This window comes from Trifolium pratense, linkage group LG1, assembly GCF_020283565.1.
Source record: "Trifolium pratense cultivar HEN17-A07 linkage group LG1, ARS_RC_1.1, whole genome shotgun sequence".
NCBI classification, from domain to species: Eukaryota; Viridiplantae; Streptophyta; class Magnoliopsida; order Fabales; family Fabaceae; genus Trifolium; species Trifolium pratense.
The window spans coordinates 25761952-25783510 of record NC_060059.1 but is presented as its reverse complement, the minus strand read 5'-3'; the positions used below and the strand labels follow the sequence as shown (position 1 = coordinate 25783510).

The 21559-nt window shown below is 34.3% G+C and overlaps 1 long non-coding RNA gene across 7 annotated transcripts; it reads left to right on the top strand.

Annotated features, from left to right (window-relative positions):
* The first annotated feature begins 7772 nt into the window (after positions 1-7772).
* LOC123902147 lies at positions 7773-15593 on the top strand. Of its 7 annotated transcripts, XR_006807501.1 has the most exons (8): positions 7773-7902; positions 8018-8379; positions 8765-9481; positions 9579-9694; positions 10671-11358; positions 12027-12124; positions 13361-13855; positions 14652-15593. It is a non-coding gene; the product is annotated as an uncharacterized LOC123902147 (long non-coding RNA). The 7 variants fall into 7 exon arrangements; XR_006807500.1 differs by having other exon boundaries at positions 9404-9694; XR_006807499.1 differs by having other exon boundaries at positions 8775-9694.
* The last annotated feature ends 5966 nt before the right edge of the window (positions 15594-21559 follow it).

The following is a 21559-nucleotide window of genomic DNA, read 5'->3' as shown; positions in this document are numbered from 1 at the left end:
CACATATGGTGGATGTGGATGGCTGGAGATAGTAGAGACCTCGTGACTCAGATCCAGTTCCAATCGTCTGCCCCGTACTTCGATCCTGTATACAGACAGAATCAGAATTAAAGGTTATAGAGCAATTCAAACTACGAGTAAGTTGGCTGACTGAAATTAAATTGAAAGGACAACCAGGTACAAATAATACAGAATTTAATGATAAGGATGGAAGAGGCGAAGCGTGACCGACACCAGTTGCATGTGCCTTAGATCCTGTATACAGACAGAATCAGAATTAAAGGTTATAGAGCAATTCAAACTACGAGTAAGTTGGCTGACTGAAATTAAATTGAAAGGACAACCAGGTACAAATAATACAGAATTTAATGATAAGGATGGAAGAGGCGAAGCGTGACCGACACCAGTTGCATGTGCCTTAGATCCATTAGCAAGAGTAATGGTGTGAGGTGTTTGAGGATGAGATAATTTTGAAAAGAGAGATGGATTACCAGCTAAGTGATCAGAAGCACCAGAATCTAAAATCCATGGTCCAATAGACGCGGAATGAGAGAGACAAATGGTAGAATTACCAGTGTGAGCAACAGTAGCCGATGATGAAGATGCCTTTTGAGCTGCCTTAAACTGAAGGTACTCTTGATATTCACTATCAGCTTCTGGTTGGAACGTTTGCTCGACAACAGACCCCGGAGATTGAGCCACATTAGCAGTTTTGGCCGGATATCCATGAAGAGCATAACACCAATCTTGAATATGGCCATCAAGCTTACAATAAGTACAATACAATTTTCCTTTACCACCTCTGCCATGACCACCACCTCTGCCATGGCCACCACCTCTACGACCACGACCTCGACCTCCACGATTAGCAGAATTAGACACCAACATTGAAGACTCTATTGGCGCTGCAGCATCAATATTGATTGATTCATTAGGAGAAGGAACTCGTAGCAAACGATCAAAGAGCACCTCCAACGTGGGAACTTCAGAATTAGTCAATGTCTGGTTCCGAACATGTTCAAAGTCTTTGTGCAGTCCATGGAGAACAAACACCATAAGCATATTATCTAGTTTCTCTGCCATCTTCTTTACATCTTGATTTAAGAGCATCAACTTAGCTTCTTCACAAACAGATTGTGCCTTGTTCAGATAGGTAGGCAAATCAAGATCAGACATCTGAAGTGTTGTCAAATTATGAATTGTCTCGTACAATCTTTGTATATCATTAGCATAAACTGTTTGTGCCTTCTTCCAAACCTCATGACATGTTCTATACAGACGGAAGTGAACCATCAAATTTGGTTCAATGGACTGAAACAATAATGCCAACAACTGAAAATCAGCTTGTTTCCACTCTTCCCTTTTAGAGGCAACAATATCATCTGCCTTCTTCTCAAGATGGTCAAACAATGCTTGACCTAGAAACCATATTTCCACCGCATTACGCCAGTCCAAATAATTCTTCCCATTCAACTTCTGTGATGTGATGGTAGGAGTTCCAGAAAAGGCAAAAGAAATTAAACTCTTCTTTTCAGACTTGGTTTCACTCCCTTTTTCCATGATGAAACACAACAAAAAAAATAGACAGATTCGGGTCACTGGGTCAGCGCTCACGGCGGCTGAAACCCTAAAAATCAACACTGAGAAATAGAGGGGAAAAAAAAAGGAGGGTTACTGGGTCAGCGCTCTCGGCGGCTGGAACCCTAAAAATCAAAACTAAGAAATAGAAGGAAAAAAAAGGAGGGTTACTGGGTCAGCGCTCCCGGCGGCTGAAACCCTAAAAAAAATAAAAACTGAGAAATAGAAAATAAAGGGTTGAACCAGAGTGCTCTGGTACCAACTTAAATCTGAATATTTCACTGTATATTCGTAAGAGAATTACAAGTCTATATATACAAGAGGCTAGGTAAACATAATCCCATAATAATAGGATCGTAATAAAAACAGAATCAGATAATAAATACAAAGATATATACAATCAACACTCCTCTTCATCATCGCCTGTTACGATAATGCCGTCCACATACACCAATAACACTGTGACTCCCCCTGACTCAGAGTGTTTAACAAATAAAGTATGGTCTCCTTGACTTTGTTTGAAGCCCAAACCAACCATAACTTTAGTGAATCTTCCAAACCAAGCTCGTGGTGATTGCTTTAGTCCATATAAAGCCTTTTTTAACTTACACACGGTGTTGGCAGCAATATCTTCACGATATCCAGGGGGTACATCCATGTAGATCTCTTCTTCAAGTTCTCCATGAAGGAATGCATTTTTTACATCAAATTGCTGCAAGTTCCAATTGTAATTAGCTGCTAAAGATAATATCACCCTAACAGTATTCATTTTTGCAACTGGAGCAAATGTCTCTGAGTAATCTATTCCATAAGTCTGAGTGAACCCTTTGGCTACCAATCTTGCCTTGTACCTCTCAATAGATCCACCAGCCTTGTATTTTACAGTGTATACCCATTTGCACCCTACAGGTTTCTTTCCATTTGGTAGAGAGACCAATTCCCAAGTATTGTTCTTATCATGTGCCTCCATTTCCAAATCCATGGCTTGTTTCCATTTCCTGTCAGACAAGGAAGTAGGTATTGTGGTAGTGTTTAGACTTGTGAGGAAGGCTTTATGGGTAGTTGATAATTGTTCAAAGCATAAGTAATTGGATAGAGGGTAAAGTGGCTTGTTGGTGCAGGTTCTAGTTTCTTTCCTATGGGCAATTGGGAGATGCGAGTCTTTAGAGTGTATTGGTGTTACTTCTCTTGATTTTGGTTTTTTATGTTTTATCGGGTTGGGTTCTTGTAAGGTTGAGCTAGATTCTGGTACCTGAACAGGAAAAAATTCGGAAATTGAGTCACTAGATTTTGAAGGGTCAAGGAAAGTTTCTTTATGTAATGTTGGATTGGATTCATGGATATGAGTAGATTCAGGAATGATATTCTTTTTCCTTGTGTATACTAAATTCTTCCTATATCTTACATCAACACCAACATTTCCATCTTTTTCGGAATCAATTTCAGTCTCAACATTGTCACCTCTAGTTTCAACATTTTTAGGATCAATTTCAGTCTCAACATTGTCACTTCTAGTTTCAGCCTCAACTTCTGGTCCGAGATTAAGGTCAGGAAGTATAAGAGCCTCAACTTCTTCTAGTTTCAGCCTCAAATTTTAATATGGTATCAGAGCCTATCCTAAATCCATTTGTTGTTTGTTGTAGAGACCTCCCATATTTGGGCCACCCGTTGTTGTTGATTTCACGTTCCAGCTTGTTTAGTTCTGGACGTGAGGGGGTGTGTTAGAAGTCCCACATGGCATCGGAGCTCTCGTTCTTTGAGGGCCTTGCTTCCGCATAAACCCTAGCCGCCTTCATCGCGGTCATAAACCCTAACCGCCTTCATTGCGGTTTTATTGCGATTTTGAATTACTGTTCACGCGCACTGTTCATCTGAATTGCTGTTCATCCGAAATCACTGTTCACGTGGTACTGTTCATCCATAACCTGTTCACGCGTGTACTGTTCAAGGCAGTACTGTTCCTGTGCCACTGTTCATTCAAAAAAAAAAACTTGGATTTTTTGCTATTTTGTTCTCCTTATTAAGACAATCACATGACATCGGTCATTATGTCAAAAAAAGGATTTGTTCCACTCAACCAAGATGAAATAAAGATGTTGAAATCTTTTCTTAGTGAATTGGAGACACCAACAACGGTTACAACTTCTCTGGCACATTCAGGTATGTTTCCGTTTCCACTTTCTCTTGGTAAGTCTCAATTTTCTGTTGGATTTAATGCTTCGGATAAACCCTATAACCAATATTGCATACTGGATTCTGGAGCCACCGACCACATGACACCCTTACCCACACAATTTTCCACTTATTCACCTTGTCTCAGTAACAAGAAAATATCCACAGCAGATGGTACCCTTTTAACTGTAGCAGGTCAAGGAGATATCCAAATAAGTCCATCTATAATCCTACGAAATGTCCTTCACATTCCCAAATTGTCTACTAGCCTAATTTCCATACAAAAACTCACCAAAAACCTATCATGTAATGCTATTTTTTATGACAATGCTTGTGTTTTTCAAGATAAGCATTCGGGGAGGACAATTGGAAATGCGAGAGAATGGAATGGTCTTTATTACTTGGATAACCAAAATTTGTTAGAAGTTCCACATTGGCTAGAGATATGGTAAAGATAGCCTTTATAAGTGTAGTGCAAACCTCAACTCTCAAAGCTAGCTTTTGTGGTTAAGTATAGGCCTCCCAAATTTTAATATGGTATCAGAGCCTATCCTAGATCCATTTGTTGTTTGTTGTGGAGACCTCCCATATTTGGGCCACCCGTTGTTGTTGACTTCACGTTCCAGCTTGTTTAGTTCTGGACGTGAGGGGGTGTGTTAGAAGTCCCACTTTGGCTAGAGATATGGTAAAGATAGCCTTCATATTAAAATGGATCTAGTTTCAGCTCTGATACCATGTGAAAACTGAATATATTATTATATTTCAAGTTATGAATAATTTACAATCACTAATGCGTTTATATAGGCTATACTAACCTAATGGGCTCATGGGCCGACTACAAATTACTAATAGAAGATTACTCCTAATAATAGAATATTTACTATTTATTTACAACAAAAACCAACTCATCGCTATCCAGAAATAGCAATGGTGATGCTATTGATCGATTACATGATGCTATGATGACCGAAGAATCTGATCATTTAGATTCCAAGATAGTTAATAAAGATGCCAGGGATAATGGGCTTGATGCAATTGAAAGAAGCCACACAAGATTTAATGGTTATAGCTCGAAAGACATGTCAGGGGTGCCAAGATCTGAATTGCCTGGAAAGAATGGTGTGGAGAAAGCAACAGAAGATCATCTAGGAAAGGAAAGCAGAAGAAAATCAGAAAAAAATGACCGACATGACGAGTTCTTCCAAGAAGGATTTTAAGGAGGTAAAAAGTAGTCACAAGTCCAGGACAGATGAAAAAAGTGACAAGAGCAAAAGAAGAAAGGATGAAAGAAATCAGAAAAAGGAACAAACAGATTACATCAGTTTGTTAAATGAAAGATCAAAAGAGCACAATGTAAGGCATGGTGAGAAGTCAAAGAAATCAGAATCAAGGAAAAGGTCCTCCCATGTTGATGTCAAGGATGATAGGAAGGGAGGAGAAAAACCACACAGAGGTCGTACCACTGAAGACACTAGCCGAAAAAAGGAGCATTCAAACGATAAGGGGAGCAAAAATCTAGGCGAAGGTGACCATGACAAGCACAAAAGTAGGCGTTCTTCGACAGTAAGCAGTAGAGGTAGAACCAGCAAGTATCATAGTCATGCCGATGATTCATGTGGTGAAGGCTCAGATGGCTCGAAAAGGTTCAGAACTGATTCTTTTCCCTTCATTTTTCATGGTTGTCATATAGTGCCTAATTTCATTTTTGTACTGCAGGAAGCCGCATTCAAGAAAACGTGACTTGTCACCATCTCCGGTCAGGTCTAAAAGAAGGTATTATTTATAAAGAGATTCCTTACCTTTTTTCAGGTTTACAATATGAAGTTTTTGAGTTTCAGGTTTATAAAGAAATAAGCTGTTTGTGTTTATGGGGTATAGTAATATCTTTCTTCTTCCTGTTCATATATAAAATACATTTACAGTCATAGTAATTCTCACTTGATTCATGTTGTATGGCATATAATTTGACAGTGTATCATTTTATATTTTTTTTTTTTTTTTTGATAAGCCATTTTATATTTTCTTGATTATTAATAGCTTTTTTGTAAAGCAAATATATTTTCTTAGTTTGATGTGCTAAAACTAGTCTTAAAATGGTCAGGACATGATTAGTAGGATACACAATTTCTTAGTCAAATTGCCATTCTTTACTTTTTTTTTCTTGTGTGTCTGGGTTTAAGCTTCTAAGTTACTTGCCCGCCTTTCTGCAATTTCCATTATTGATTTCAGCCGCAAGTCTTTTTGCAATTTGAAGGTCAGGGACTTGATTGCCTCCCTCATATCTTTTGACTAATTAGCAAGGAATGATGTGATGAGGAAAATGAAATAGTAGATTAGTTATATTGGATTTTTTTTTGCTTGATTATTATTGGTCAGAAATTTATTAGATAGTTGTTATTGTGGTATAGACTGAAGTTGTCTCATAAAGGGTAGAATGAATTAGTATTTCACTCTGCATTATTTTTTAAAAATAACCAATTTCATGTTGTCCATCCTACAATTCTGTTTGTCAGATCAAGTTACTGCGTATCTTGTTCTCCTTCTCATTTCTTATCATTTCAATCATGCTATGAATTGTAAGATAATTTGTTCCTTTTCAAGTTATAGACATGGAACTGATCTCCATAATTATAAATTCCATCTGGTAAATAAAATTCTTGTTTTTTCCTCTATAATTTCCCTTTAATTAATGACCTTTGACTATAAATTTATTGGACTTCCACTTTTGCGAGCATAATAGCGTGCCTTAAATCCTACCTATCAGTTTTCACATATATACTTAGCTTGTGTTCTTATTTTAACATTTTGCTTAGAATTCAGGCCTTCATATATCTTTTAGTAGACGAAAAAGAAGCCGTTGTGAGCAGAATTCCTTAAGGGCCTGTTTGTTTTAGCTTTAATAAAAGTGATTTTTTCTTTGTATTTTTAAAAATGGTTTTTTATGATAACTTAATTAAAAATAGTAAAAGTTATTTCAAATTCATCTTTTTATAAATTAATAGAGTCATTTTGACATTCAATAACATAAATATTCATGTTAGAGATTTTAACTTAATAAAAATCATATTTTTTTAAAAAAGATATCTCAAAAATGATTTTTATGACAAGCTATTTAAAATGCTTCTTATTTTAGAGATGATTTAAAATTTATAATCCAAAAAAATTTGTAACAAAATGATGAAATACTTAAAATGGCATTTTAATAGAAGCTATTTTAAACCAATTTCTCACTTGAAGCTTTTATAAAAAAATTATTTGTTAATTTTTTTTTTAACAAAATAACAATACACTTTAAAAATCATTTTAAAAAAAGATAAAACAAACGGTCCCTAAATCCTATCAATCAGTTTTCATGTATCGACTTGGCTTTTATTGTAATTTTAATATTTGGCTTAAAATTTTGGCGTTCATATATTCAATTTTTTAGTTGTAGTAGACAAAGAAGAAGCGTACGCATAGATTTTAAAGGAAGTTGAATAAGTTATGCCTATTTCGACTGTTATATTTTAGACATAATCTGTTTTCAATACTCCTTCCTGCTGATCCCTTTACTGACCATATTAATTCTAACACGTGTGGTTATCTGCAGGGTTGCCGTGGTTCTGGAGAGACTGATTTTAGTGCAGGTGATGCTTTAATTATTTAATTCTATCAAATAAGTTACTAACTATAATATTTACTTTCTTATAATTCATCTGCATATACCATGCTCAGTCTATGTAGATTTTGTTTCTAAGCATTTGGTGGTGTATGCTTGTTTTGGTTTTTTTTTTTTTTTTTGTGGCATTTGGTGGTGAAATGACACACACATGTCCTTTCTGTGCAGTACCACTGAGAGCTCCAAAATGGTATAAACGTCCTGCTAGTGTCTTTTGGCTTTGGAGGTAAACTTGTGTCATTTCGTCCTAGTGCTACAGGTTCTCCTGCTGGGGCTTCAGAGGCAAGATTTTAGTACTTTAAGTATATTTCTTTGTCCATGTTCTGTAACCTTTCAGTTGAATTTATCTTATTTATAATTTTCCAGGTTTATGTGCATAACATGGTCACTGAAGACGGTCTGGTGAGTTGTTCATCTGAATTTGAAGCTGCAATACAGAATGGGGAAAGAACTTTATTAAGGGTTTTATGTGATAAAAAGACTCAGGTATCAGAGTAAGTTCTTATCCACGAAGCGCAATATTGTTTTATGCTGTTTGCGTTGGATTGTCAGTCTAACAATTAGGCTGTGGCTCTTGCATGTGTTGTGTTCTTTTTATTGTTATGGAAGATCTGAGGAGGAAAGGGAAACATGCGGCTTTTTGAAGGTTATGTTTGAAGATGATGGAACTGCAAGAACAAAGCTTCTCACACACCTTGGTTTTAACGCACCAAGTGAAACAAAAGACACAGTTAGTGATGATCTTTCTCAGGAAGTCGATGCTATTGGACTTGAGGACACAGCTGTTAATAACATAGAACATGTGGCTACAGCGTGCTTTAGTTGTTGGGGACTACAAGGGGGCAATTTCTCAATGCATATCTGCTAATAAATGGGCTGATGCTTTAGTTATTGCTCATGTGGGTAGTACCTCCTTGTGGGAAAGTACACGGTATCAATACCTTAAGAAGAACCGATCACCATACATAAAGGTAGTTGATACTCCCCCGTCCCTAATTATAAGACACTTTTATAAAAAATGTGTCCCTAAATATATGACCCTTTACAATTGTTTAGATGCATTTATTACACTTTTTCCAAACATACCCCTTATTAATACTATCAATTTGTCTTGGAATATAAAAAATCAACAATGAATGTATTAATACACAAGGGTAATTTAGTAATAGTAACACACTTTTATGACAAAATTATTACTCCAACAACTTTTCTTAATACCTGTGATTTTTGAAAATGTTCTTATAAAAAGGGACGGAGGGAGTATTTAAATTTCATATCCAACAAAAATTGTCAAATTCCTATCAGATATTTATTTTTTATAAATCTCTTTCATTTGTGATTCATTTCTATTTTCAGATTGTTTCAGCGATCGTGAGCAGTGATCTCTTTGTCATATTGAAGTGGTGAAATTTAAGATCATGATGCAATATGTGGATGGTTTATCTGTAACAACCGAACTCTAATTAATATTAACTTATTAATTAGAATTTCTTCAAAAATCTATTAATTAGAATCTCCAATTAGAAGATAAAATGTTGTTTTGTGAGGAAAATAAGAAAGAATGACATGCTAGTAAACATTTAGAAGATTGGAGCTAGTTTGTAAATGAGTGTATAAGTAGTCATGAATTGAAGAGAGAGCAACCCATTATCCCCTTCTCTGTTCAACGAAGCCAATACCACCTCATAGCATGCAAAATCCAAAATTTCTTCTATTATCCTCATTACAAGCTCACACATGTAGATTCCACTGTAACCATCTCACATAAAAGAAAGAAACCCATTTTATTCCTTTCCCTCCTCTCTGTACCAGTCGAAACTCTTCCCAAATCTCATTTTCTTCAAATATAGAATGCTGCGAAACTCTATTTTTCCCTTTGATTCTCAACTGGCTGGAACCTTAGTGCTATGGGTTAAAAGTCCCAATTTCTTTCAATTCTCTATTTTAGAGTTTATATAAGTGAGATTCTCAATCAAATTTAAATTCGGTTTGCAGCTGGGAGTTGGAAATTTGGAACAACAGGTTGGAAATTCGGTTCAATGTAGTCTTTGTTGTACATGCATGGAAATGGAGGTACTCATATGGAGTGGTGATTGGAATTAATTAAATCAAGAGAGTTGCAATGTACCTGAAGAGGTGCTGATACCTTTTGTTTCTCGTGGCAAGTCAGGGGTTGTTTAATGAGATTTTATTTGTAAACTAGTTAGTGGTGGATTTGGCTACTCAAAGTTCTTGGTTGGATTAATAAGAAGCTAAAGTTTCATCACCAAGTTCATCAATTATGAGGTGGGTTCCCTTAGAACCCTTCAGTGTAATAGAGTAGTTCCATTAGCTTTCCCCAAATTTTACTATGCATGTTAACATCGGGATGATAGGATAACTTAGGACAAAACTCATGAATTGACTAAATTAATTAACTCAAATAAGCCCTTGCATGTTTGTTGTAACTGTGATTCGTGTAATTCCCTGTAACCTATAAGCTGAATTGTAGATGGAATTTATGTAAAATGCAGGTGCACGAGCCAGTGCAACGTTTCCTTCATTATAAACCTGGGAACGATGCATCGGAGCATCATACGGATGAATCGGTTCAAACTGGTCCTGGGTAGGTTTTGCATCAGTGCAATGGTGTTTGAGACGACACATGGAGCCCAGACTTGTTTTTCTGAAAACCTAGGTTGCATGAATCGGTGCATAAGTCCTATGAGCCGGTGCAACCTGAGACATTTGGTAAAACCTTTCAGCTTATGTATCAGCAACATAGAATTTGTTTTATAAATTAACAAGTAACTGAATTACACGAATTATGGTTCCCTCACATGCCTCAAAATCAATTAAACTCAGGAATTAGATCAGGAATATCAGGACAGTTAGATATACCCCGGGAAGGGACTCAATGGGCAGGAGAATTTAGAATTATTAGTTAGTTATGTCAATCAGGAAATATCGGATTCAATTTAGAATCCATTCAGTTAATCAGAAATGTGAGCCCAGGCGGAAACAGACATTATCCAAAGTACGCAGTAGCAGGCGCTCTGAGACTGGCTTGCCTCAGAGTATTCTTGAGATAAAACGAACAAGATAATTAAATATTGTGTGATACACTTTTATCTATTGATGTTAGAATAATAAGAATGTTAAATATTATGTTATAGTATTTTTTTCTTAGCATAAACTATAAAATCCCCAACGGGACATAAATTTTGATGATTGGGTATTTTAATAGTAAGCTATTATAATTTTTGTCTTCACATGTTAACAGTTTGCTCAGAGATGAATGGACTATGCTTTGCAACACACTTGCTTCAAAACTCACAGGGGCAGGCAATACATTAGCTGCAACTCTTTGTTTTATACTCCCTCCATTTCTTTTAATTTGTCGTTTTAGAAAAAAAAAATTTGTTTCAAATTCCTTGTCGTTTTGATAATTTAAGGTTATATTTTGTCTATTATATCCCATGTAAATTCCAAATATTCAGTAGTTATTGAAACCATAAAAGATTTAATATATATTGAATTTTTTAAAAAAAAATTTGGTACATAATATATATTAAATTTTTAAAATTTGCTGCTTTTCCACAATTTGTGCTTGAGTCTAGATTTGTGCTGGGGAAATCTTATTTTGACATTCTTCAGGTAAGATTGATACTCTTATTACGTGTAAATATGTATAACTATAATATAAACCTCCCACTTACCAATAGTACTTGACAACTGACAATTATGCATATTGTTAGGATTTGATGGAAAAAAAACTATTGTTCTTGCCTTGGCAACTGGGCAGAAGCGCTTTAGTGCCTCTCTGTGCAAGCTTGTTGAGAAATATGCTGAAATCTTAGCAAGTCAAGGGTTGCTGACCACAATGGAGTATCTAAAACTTTTGGGTTCTGAAGAACTTTCAACAGAACTTGTAATATTGAAGGACCGAATTGCACTGTCTACGGAACCTGGTAAACTTTTTCTTGGATTTCTATATGGCATGGTTAAAAAAATAGAGGAAAATGATACAAATTGAATGCTATTTATTAGCAAGTGACTCTTCAAATGCCACTTCTCGTTGAGGAATACTTCGAGTACTAGCATTTTTGTGTGTTTTTATTATAGTGGGATAGCATTACCATTATAATTGCATAGTGAACCTCAGTGTGTAGTTAGTTTCTGCTGTTATTAAACGTGTAAGATTATACACCTAACCATATTTCGGGAAGGTTTTGCCGGTTTTAGAAAGATCTAACTACTCAAGTGATTACTTAATGACCACTTTTTAACATTGTTTTTAACATAAACCAAGTAGAGTGGTTAATGGTTCATAAACCAAGTAATTTTACTAAATCCTTTTCGGAAAGATTTTTATTTTATTAAAATAAGTTAGTGTAAGTCACATCTGCCATGTAGAACTGCAGTTCTCTTCAGATATTTTTATTTGGTGGAGGAACATAATCATTTTCATATGAAGGGCTCTCAATTGGAAAAGTCTATGTTCATGGTTTTGTTAATTAATTAATTATTATTTTATGACTTAAGCTGTCTAGTGTTTCCTTTATTGTTCAGTGTATGAAACTTTCAGCACACCTACGTTTCTCTTCACTTTTTTTCCCCTTTCTAATTATGGTTGCAGAGGAAGACTTGAAAACCACTGCTTTTGAAAATTCTCAATCACATGGTGGATCCTTTTATGGGGCTGATAATTCCAATTATAATATGAATTATTATCAGGTAGTTACTCTAACTTTGTTCCTTGGCATTTTTCGTTTGGTGCAAAGCATAGTGTTTAGTGGATAATGAGTTTGATTGAGTTATCAGTTGTCACCCTTAGGTTTGATGGGAAAACAGAATGTGAACCTACATAATGTCCATCATTAAGTTACCTTAACTACTCATACAAGATATTAAACAATTGTGAGCAAAGGTCAAATTCTCATTTTTCAGTTTTCTAATTTGGCATCATTTTAAACAACTTGAACGTGATTAATTTGGCATTATGATTCATTTTCTCATTCTTCAATATTAACACAACATTCATCAATCTTTTGCTTGAAAAATGGTATAACTTTACCCATTTTTCTCATTCTTGATCATTCAAGAACATTCAATCTTATGCTTGAGAAAAAAAAAAAAAAACCTTAAGTGTGAAAGTGTTCTGTTCCAAGATCCTGTTTGGTGTACCAACATTTCAATAGACAGTTTTTTGTCTGTTACGATAATGGAGTTTCACACGTTTTTGAAATTTTCATTCCAACATATTTGCCCTATTTGATTCATAATCGATACTTGTTGGGAACGACGACGGGCTTCTTGATTATTCAGAAACCTTTAATCTTCGAAAAAATTGACCCTTCAAATTTTGTAAGGGATTGGATTTCTTGATGCCCAAAAAATGCTTGATAAATTACTTAATGACTCTAGTCCTTGAATGTGGAAAAGCTAGTTGTTGTCTTAATTGCTACTCAAGCAACTGTTTCTATCGGTGTTCTTTTTTTTTTTTTTTTTATTCACAATAATGCATGAATGGATATATTCTGCTTTGTTGACACTTAGTCCCAAAATTCAATTTTGCAACTGCAATTAAAAGTAATTTTGCATTATGAACTTAATGACCCTTGTCCCTAATGTTTCATATGTTTTGTAAGGGATGAATGCTTCAATGACCTTTGTTGAAAATGCATTATGAATGCTTTGTTGATGCCCAAAAAATGTTGTATACATTACTTGACTCTAGTCCCCGAATGTGAAAAGGCTAGTTGTTGCCTTAATTGCTACTCGATGAATTGTCTCTATCGGTGTCCCCTTTTCTATTAAAAAAAAAGAAAAGAATGTTTATTCATAATAATGCATGAATAGATATATATTCTGCTTTGGTGACCCTTAGTCCCTAAATTCAATTTTGTAACTGCAATTAGAAGTGATTTTGCATTATGAACTTAATGACCCTTGTCCCTAATGTTTCATAAGTTTTGTAAGGGATGGATGCTTCAATGACCTTCAAAGGAAAATGCATTATGAATGCTTTCGAAGCACATTGTGGAAAAATTGGATGGTGGCTTTCAAAGCAGAGCTATTTTAATATGAATTTTATTGTCTTTTTATGACCGTAATTGTGAAACTGTCACTAGTTGGTATGGTATACATGAGCTCACTAACTCCAAATTTGACAGTAAGATGGATATTCTTTGTTCCATGGTTTTTGCAAGGGATTGCCTTGGTGGCCCAAAAACGCTGGATGATTGATGCCTTAATGTGAAAGCTGGTTATTGCCTTAAATGCAATTTTAATATAAAATTTCATAGCCTATTGATAAGGGTTTCAAGAGAATATTTCAAGGAAGAAACGAATCAACTAAAGGAAAGTACAAAGAAACTAACTCTTTGGTATAGTCTCTCTGGTATGCAGCCTACAAACTTGTTGTGAGTGATGACAATTCTTTCAGACAATATTATTATGTAACAGGTATGCTCTGTGCCGAGAACCCTGAAAGTTTGTTTGCTATGGTAATTTTTGGAACTTTCTTTCCACACATATATGCATTCATGCATGTTAAGATACCCATTTTCTCATCCTTGATTGAAAAATATGCAATCTTCATCTTGATAAGAACAAAAGAAACTTAATAATTGAGCAAATATGTTTTGTCCCAAGACCCTTGTTTGCTACTCTTTTTGTTTGCCTAGGTAATTTTGGTACTTTGATTGCAATATTTTGAAAGATTAACTTTTTTGTTTGCTATGTGGTAATTTTCGAACTTTCATTTCAATATATTTGCTTTGATAGTTTGATACTTGGGATACCCATTTTTTATTTATAATTATTCAAGTACATTCAACTTTCTGCTTGAAAAACAATAGAACATTACCCATTATTCTCATTCTTGATTATTCAAGAACATTCTATCTTCTGCTTGCTTGAGAAAAAAAGTGAATTTTCAATTTAGTAAATCAAAATTTTAAAGGGTATAAAAACCTAAAATAATACGGAATTGTTTTTCATTATATGAATAAAAAAGGGTGGAGTATATTGCCCTACTAGTAGTAACCCAAAATTTGACCGTTGGAATCGATGAATATACTTTGTTTTATAAATTTTGTAACGGGTGGATCATAGATGCCTCAATGACCATAGAGTAAAACGTTGGATGAACTTAATGACCCTAGTCACTAAATGTGAAAGCTAGTTGTTGCCTTAACTGCCACTCAAGCAATTGTCTTTATTGATTTTCTCTTTTTTGTGAATTGGCCCAAAAATGCAGGATGATGTCTTATTGTGAAAGCTAGTTGATGAGAAGGAATTCTTAGGTGCTGAGCTATTCAAGTTTTTGTTTTATTTCATTATGATTGTTTGTATTGCTTTTATGATTTCAATCATTGTTGAATTATTTAGATTCATATAGCAACATATTCTTATACATAGAGTAACTTTGTTCAACCGTAGTTCACTAGATGTGCAGTTCTGTAATAGCAGGCTGTCATCCTTTTAGATTGATTATGAGACCATCGTCCCATAGATGTGGAGAGACTCTAGAGAGATGATTGAAGCTTTGGTTGGAGGATAGAAACTAGGGGACAATAACAGATTGTTACGGTTCCCTTTGATAAGAACTGGAACAGATTGGGTGAAGGAGAATTATTCGTCCCCGGAGTTTATTAAATTTGAAAAGAAAAGATAAGATACACTGAGGAAGATACTCCCCACTACTGGTGATTCCCATCACTAAACAAAAGCCTAAAGAAAAAGATCCTTCTAAAGGGGGAGGAGACTTTCTGTACAAGGGAATAGGGCCATAAGGGAGGTCTTTTAGTAACTGACTCCTAAAACCAAGGTCAGCTAACAACCCCTAACTACCTTGGTAACTAACTTTTTAAAACAGAAAACAAACTAATAACATAACAACTAATACAAAGGGTATTTCTAGAATTTTTCTTAACATAAACTCTTAGAGGTTGGGCACCTAAATTAGTGGTCCTATCACAGGTGTTGGGAACTTTCTAATGAATCCCACCTTTCAAGGTTGAGTTGTTAACCAGGCAGGCTTTTTATGTCTGAAGTTAATGTGGGAAAAAGTTTTCTTAATATGGTAATTCTATGATTTAAGTTGCCTTTTCCCCCTATATGTATGGTGTAGAATATATGTAAGTGTGCTTCGGAATGAAGGAAAAACAAGTGATTCAACCATTTTATGTATGGTATAATGACTGTATTGATGTGTTTTTCTTTATGCAATTAACACTTGCTTTCAATTATCACCTAATGCTTGCTGCTATATAATTACAGCTCTATAATTAGATTAACAAGAGGACCTTTTTCACTATGTTATATATTTGGGAGGTTTGGTGCTTAATGCAATCCTATTTTCGTTTTTGAGTTAAGGTATATTTCATTGATCACATATATTATCGAGATAACGAGATTACATTATGATGGTGGATGTATGATGGGAAGTTCTGTTATAATATGCTTTGAATGCTTGTTTAAAAATTGATCAATTACATGAAAATAAGTAGTGGAGAAAGTGGCGGCACTTCATGGCATGTATGGTTGATTTCGGATATTGAAAGAGGGTTACAAGGATGAGCGACTCGGACTTTCATAGGTTTATGCTCTCATAAGTCTAAAAATGAGTCATTTCAAAAATGACAATGTTTTGTCATCATACAAGTATGTGGATAATTAGTTGCCTAAAATCAGATCAAGAGCTATTGAATATCAAACACATAAATTTGATTAAGATTAAGTTAGTTTGTTATTATAACATACCAAAAGTTGTATAGAAATCCTATGGTCAAATGATAAGTATAGTTCAATTTTCCCTTTTATTATTATCGGACTTGAGGATAGTTTCAAAGCTCACAAGACTGTATTTTATAAAATTAGTCCCTATTCTTTTAAGTACAGATTTTTCTGCAAATAGATATGCTATATTGCTTGATTCTCTTATAAGCTAAATTAGTCCCTATTCTTTTGCTTGATTTTTCTCAATATGATGTGGTTCTTAACGAACCAGACAGAAGCTGATAGGCATGTGTTGTTAATGACTAACGAGAGAGGGGAGTGATTGTCGGTCCACAAGATGTGTATAGACAATGAGCTGCTCCTAGCCGCTCACAAACAAAAGATGACACATGAATGAACTTAATTCATATCGTTGCTTGACAATTTTTATCGTTAACGAAATACTCTATATGGTTATTTAAATGTCTTAGTGTTACAATAAGATTAGGCTTAATTAGTTAAATGGTCCCTTAAATACATTTTAGGTTTCACAATGGTCCCTTAAAGACAAAAAAAATCCGGATTGGTCCCTTAAAGACATATTCGTTAGTCATTTTGGTCCCTTCCATTAATTTATCAACCACAAATGTATTAGGTGGATCAACATTGAAGGTGGTCCACCATATACCACAATATATTTTTTAATCTTAACCATTGGATTTTTGAAAGAAAAGCAACCATTAGATTTTGCATGTCAACCAGATCTAAGAGTGCACCATCACCAACAAATTTTTATTTCAATTTCTTCATCTTCTTCCTCCCAGTACAGACTTCTTCTTCTTCCTCTGCACTATTTGTATGACATGGATGCATGATATGTAACTCTTTTTTAGATACAGACGAAATGAAAAAATCATCATAAACTCACACAAGTGAAGGAGTTGGGGTTCATACTTTGGTAATGACGTCTGACCTAACAATTTCAGCATTTTTTTATCAGTTGAGTTATGACTTGTGGACTAGATATTATCTAACTTAAAAAGTCTATTTCAAAATAAAATCTTTGAATAATTTGATGGCTTAATTGTATATTTGGCCCCTTATGTTTATTTTAGGTTTCAATTTGGTCTCTTATGTTTAAAAAGTTTCAATTTGGTCTTTTTCGTCAAATTTTTGTTTAAATCGTCGACTTGTCTAATGAATTTGCGAACGTGGACCACTTAGGAGAGTACTATGTGAAAGTTTTAGAAGAAATTAACTCAAAATTTAACAAAAAGTTAGAAAAAATTAACTCAAAATTTAACGAAAAGGACCAACTTATGTTGAAATCAATAACATAAAGAACCAACTTGAAACTTTTTAAACATAAGAGACCAAATTGAAACCTAAAATAAACATAAGGGACTAAATATGCAATTAGGTCTAATTTGATCTATCTTTAGAGACGTTTTAGTTCTTATTAGGGACTATTTTTGAATCGAATAGGATTGTGATTTTACACTAGAATCAATTGTGGTGGTGATATATGTGGCATTTTAGGATAAAGTAAAGGGTACATATGTAGGCTACACCACACCACACCTATAATGTAGCTCCTACATATTTTTTTTTTTTATAAGCTCCTACATTATTATGTATTGAGGGAGGGAGGGAAGGGGAGGGTGTCTCATGAATATGGGCGTGGAAGGCTGTCCAAAGCTAAGCAGAAGGAATCTTAGGCCACTCCAAAGGGCATCTCATCTACCCACATCTATCTATAAACAAAGCAAACAAATAGCACTTTTATAATCCATTATGAATTTATGATGCTTCAAGAGACTTGCACAAGGGAATAAAGCAAATGTCTCGTACACAATTTTATTAATTTCTTTTTTGGTTTTGTATGATGTGCATAAATTGATTTTGTCTAATGTGCACAGATAACATAATTTTATATTATGTTTAAATATGTTTTTTTATCCTTGAATCAATAAATTTCATTATATTTTATTTATTTTACTTTCACTACCAATTTAATCTGATTCGGGGTGAGATTTAACATAAATTTAACTTATATGTATGTAAAATTTATTACAATTGTCGATCCCCCGCAACTACGATTGAGAGGGGGCTGAAACCACTTAATGCCAGAACTGACCCCCAAATCAGATTCAACTGGTAGTGAAAAAAAAAATTATTACAATTGTGTACCATAAAATCAGTGCTGTATCTGGCGGGGGCGAGGAGGGCGACGGCCCTAGGCCCCCAAGTATTACGGCCCCCAATTTTCTTTTTAGGGATATATATATTATATATGTCAATAATATAAAATAAATAAATATCAAAATTCTTGTGAAAATTTAAAATAATATGTCTAAATATCTTGTGAAGATTTTAAATTTAAATATATGTTACAATTATATTTATAATAATAAATTGTTAGAAAATTATTGTTTATATCTTTGTTTTGAACGTGTCAAAAAAATATTTTTGCTTAGAATTTTTTAAGATTTGCTTCTTTTATAAATATATAAGATTTGCTTATTTATGTTATTCAAATATTGCAATTGCTTATCGAATTTTCTTAACTATGTATGTGACTGTTGCATCTGCTGTGCATAAAGAAGTTTTTCAAAGCTAAAATTATTGAAAAACTACTTGAGATCATCAATGTCACAAGAAAGGTTAAATGGTCTAGCCATTTTATGTATTGAGAAAGATATGATAGAACATATTGATATAGAAACAAATATTATTGAATTTGTATCTAAAATTGCTCGTAGGAATTGTTTTGTACGAGTATTTTGATATTAAATACAAAATTTAATGTTTATTAACAATTCAATTTTTTTATACTATTTAATAGTTAGACCCAAATTTTAAAGTCCCCATAAGTCACCAAAACCTTAGAAACAGAGCTGCATAAAATTGACATATCTTTAGACAATCTGATAGGCTTGAAATGAACATAAAGCGCGCCATGGGCACCAAGAATTAGGTGGGGATGGTTTTTTTCCATCAAATAGTCGGTTGAATAATTTCTACCGTTACATCTAGAGCTGTCAAAATGGGCTAGCCCGAATGGGCCGGCACGATTAAAATATGGGCTAGCCCGAATGGGCCGCGGGCGGCCCGCAAGCCCGAAAAAATTAAAATTAAAAATAAATATAAATAATTTGTTTTAGATGATTTGAACTTAGTTTGTAATATAAATTATAAAACACCGTCTGCTACTTAAGTAGTGGGTGAGTAAAAATAGGGCACCCAAGAAACTCGTAGGTAACGGATGAGTAAAAATATGACGCGCGAGAAACTCGTACGTAGAGGATGAATAAAAATAGGGCGTGCCAGAAACTCGTACGTAGCGGATGAGTAAAAATATGACGCGTGAGAAACTCGTAACTAGCGGATGCGTCAAAATTGGGCGCGAGAAACTCGTAGGTAGCGGATGAGTAAAAATAAGGCGCTGTTTACGTGGAAATTTGGTAAACAACCGCTAGTTTAAGTATTTAAACTCGCGAGATCAACTAGTAAATCTCAGGACAATTTTGTGTTTTATTCGTTTAAGAAAACTGTTTGAATGTTCGTTTTAACAAGGAAGCAAACACGCGAAAAACTCGTATATAGCGGATAAGTAAAAATATAACGCGTGAGAAACTCGTAAGTAGCGGATGCGTCAAAATTGGGCGCGAGAAACTCGTAGGTAGCGGATGAGTAAAAATAAGGCGCGCGAGGATTATTATATATATATATATATATATATATATATATATATATATATAATATAAGTAGCAGATGAGTAAAAATAGGACACGCGAGAATTATTAATCTTATTTATAATGTTGAGTTTGAGCACTAGAAGTAAAAAAAACAAAAATTAAAAATATGTAACACTCAAACCCATTAATTAAATATTTCTACCTTTAGTAAAATCTTTTTCAAAATACGCAACGGAAAATTGCAATTTAAGTTATAGAATATTAGTTCTAGATATTACACTCCTCTTTACATAATAATACTAACATGATTATTTAATAAAAACTCGTTTTATACGATATAAATTCCCTTATAAAAGATACATTTTTCCAATCTAAATACATGAGTCATGAATGACTCTATATACTATATACAACCCCTTTTCCCGTGTCACAATCAGAGCGGAGCTTCACCGACGACTCGACATCGAATACCACAAAATCCTGTAAAATCTGGACCCCCAACGGTCCAGCACATAACACATAAAAGAGAGTTAGACAACATACTCAAAATATAAGCGTAAGTAAAGGGTACTTAAACACTTCTCAATATTCATGCATATATCATACATCTATACATATTCACCAACATCTATCATTCCATTATAATCTACCAGACAAATTATAATTCAAACACCACTTATACGTCAACAATTATCACATAATCAATCATCCACAAAATGCACCAAACATATAGTTTCACGTCGTCTCGGACAATACCAAAACATCAACAAATATCACATAACTCAATTACAAATAGGAATATACATAAAGTTCCTAATATAATCTAACACCACAAATACATTGTTCAGATTATGGTCATGACGGACCCTGCGTTGTTCATTTTATAGTCATGACGGACTCTGCTCCTCACATACGGATTAACAATCAACATTTACCAAGTACGTGTCAAACATCATTTATCGTAAAATGCACACATAATCCCTAATGCAATCTAATGCTTCACATTCATGCTATGTCCTCTAGACACCTCTAATGCATGTGGTACCATCTTCTTTATTAGAGTATCTCACCTCTAATATCTTTCTTTATCGGATAAATATAATCCGATATCCTTCTTTATTGGAATATCCAATATCACATATATTCATGAATGCATGTATATGTTTTTCATGAATTCACTCACAATCATTTTAATTAGCATTAAGCTCTTCCTTTACTAATGTGGAACACTATCCAACATTACTTCTTTATTAAGATAACACTATACCTTAATATACGTCTTTATTAGAATAATATAATTCTAATATCCTTCTTTATTAAGTTGATTAACACCTTAATATACTTCATTTATACTTCATACATGATTAACAATCAATTAACGATTAGCAATGAGCATTATAAGCATCAACATGCATCAACAATCATGTAAGAATAAAACACTGATTTGAAACTACATGCAAAGGAAGATAGCAGATGAAAATTGTGAAATCTGCAGTATTTTCGCCTGGGGCGGAAATATTTACGCCTGGGGCGGAATATTTCGCCTGAGGCGGAAATATTTACGCCTGGGGCGGAAAAACTGCTGAAAGACTGGTTACTCTCTGTTCTGCCGTTTCAGGCGAAAATTCTTGCGCCTGGGGCGAAATACTTGCGTTTTCTACACAAAAACGCCCAAAAATCCCATTTTTCATGTTATAAATCCCAAAAGAGTTTGTATTCAAGCATAACAAACATGGATAAACACAAAAGG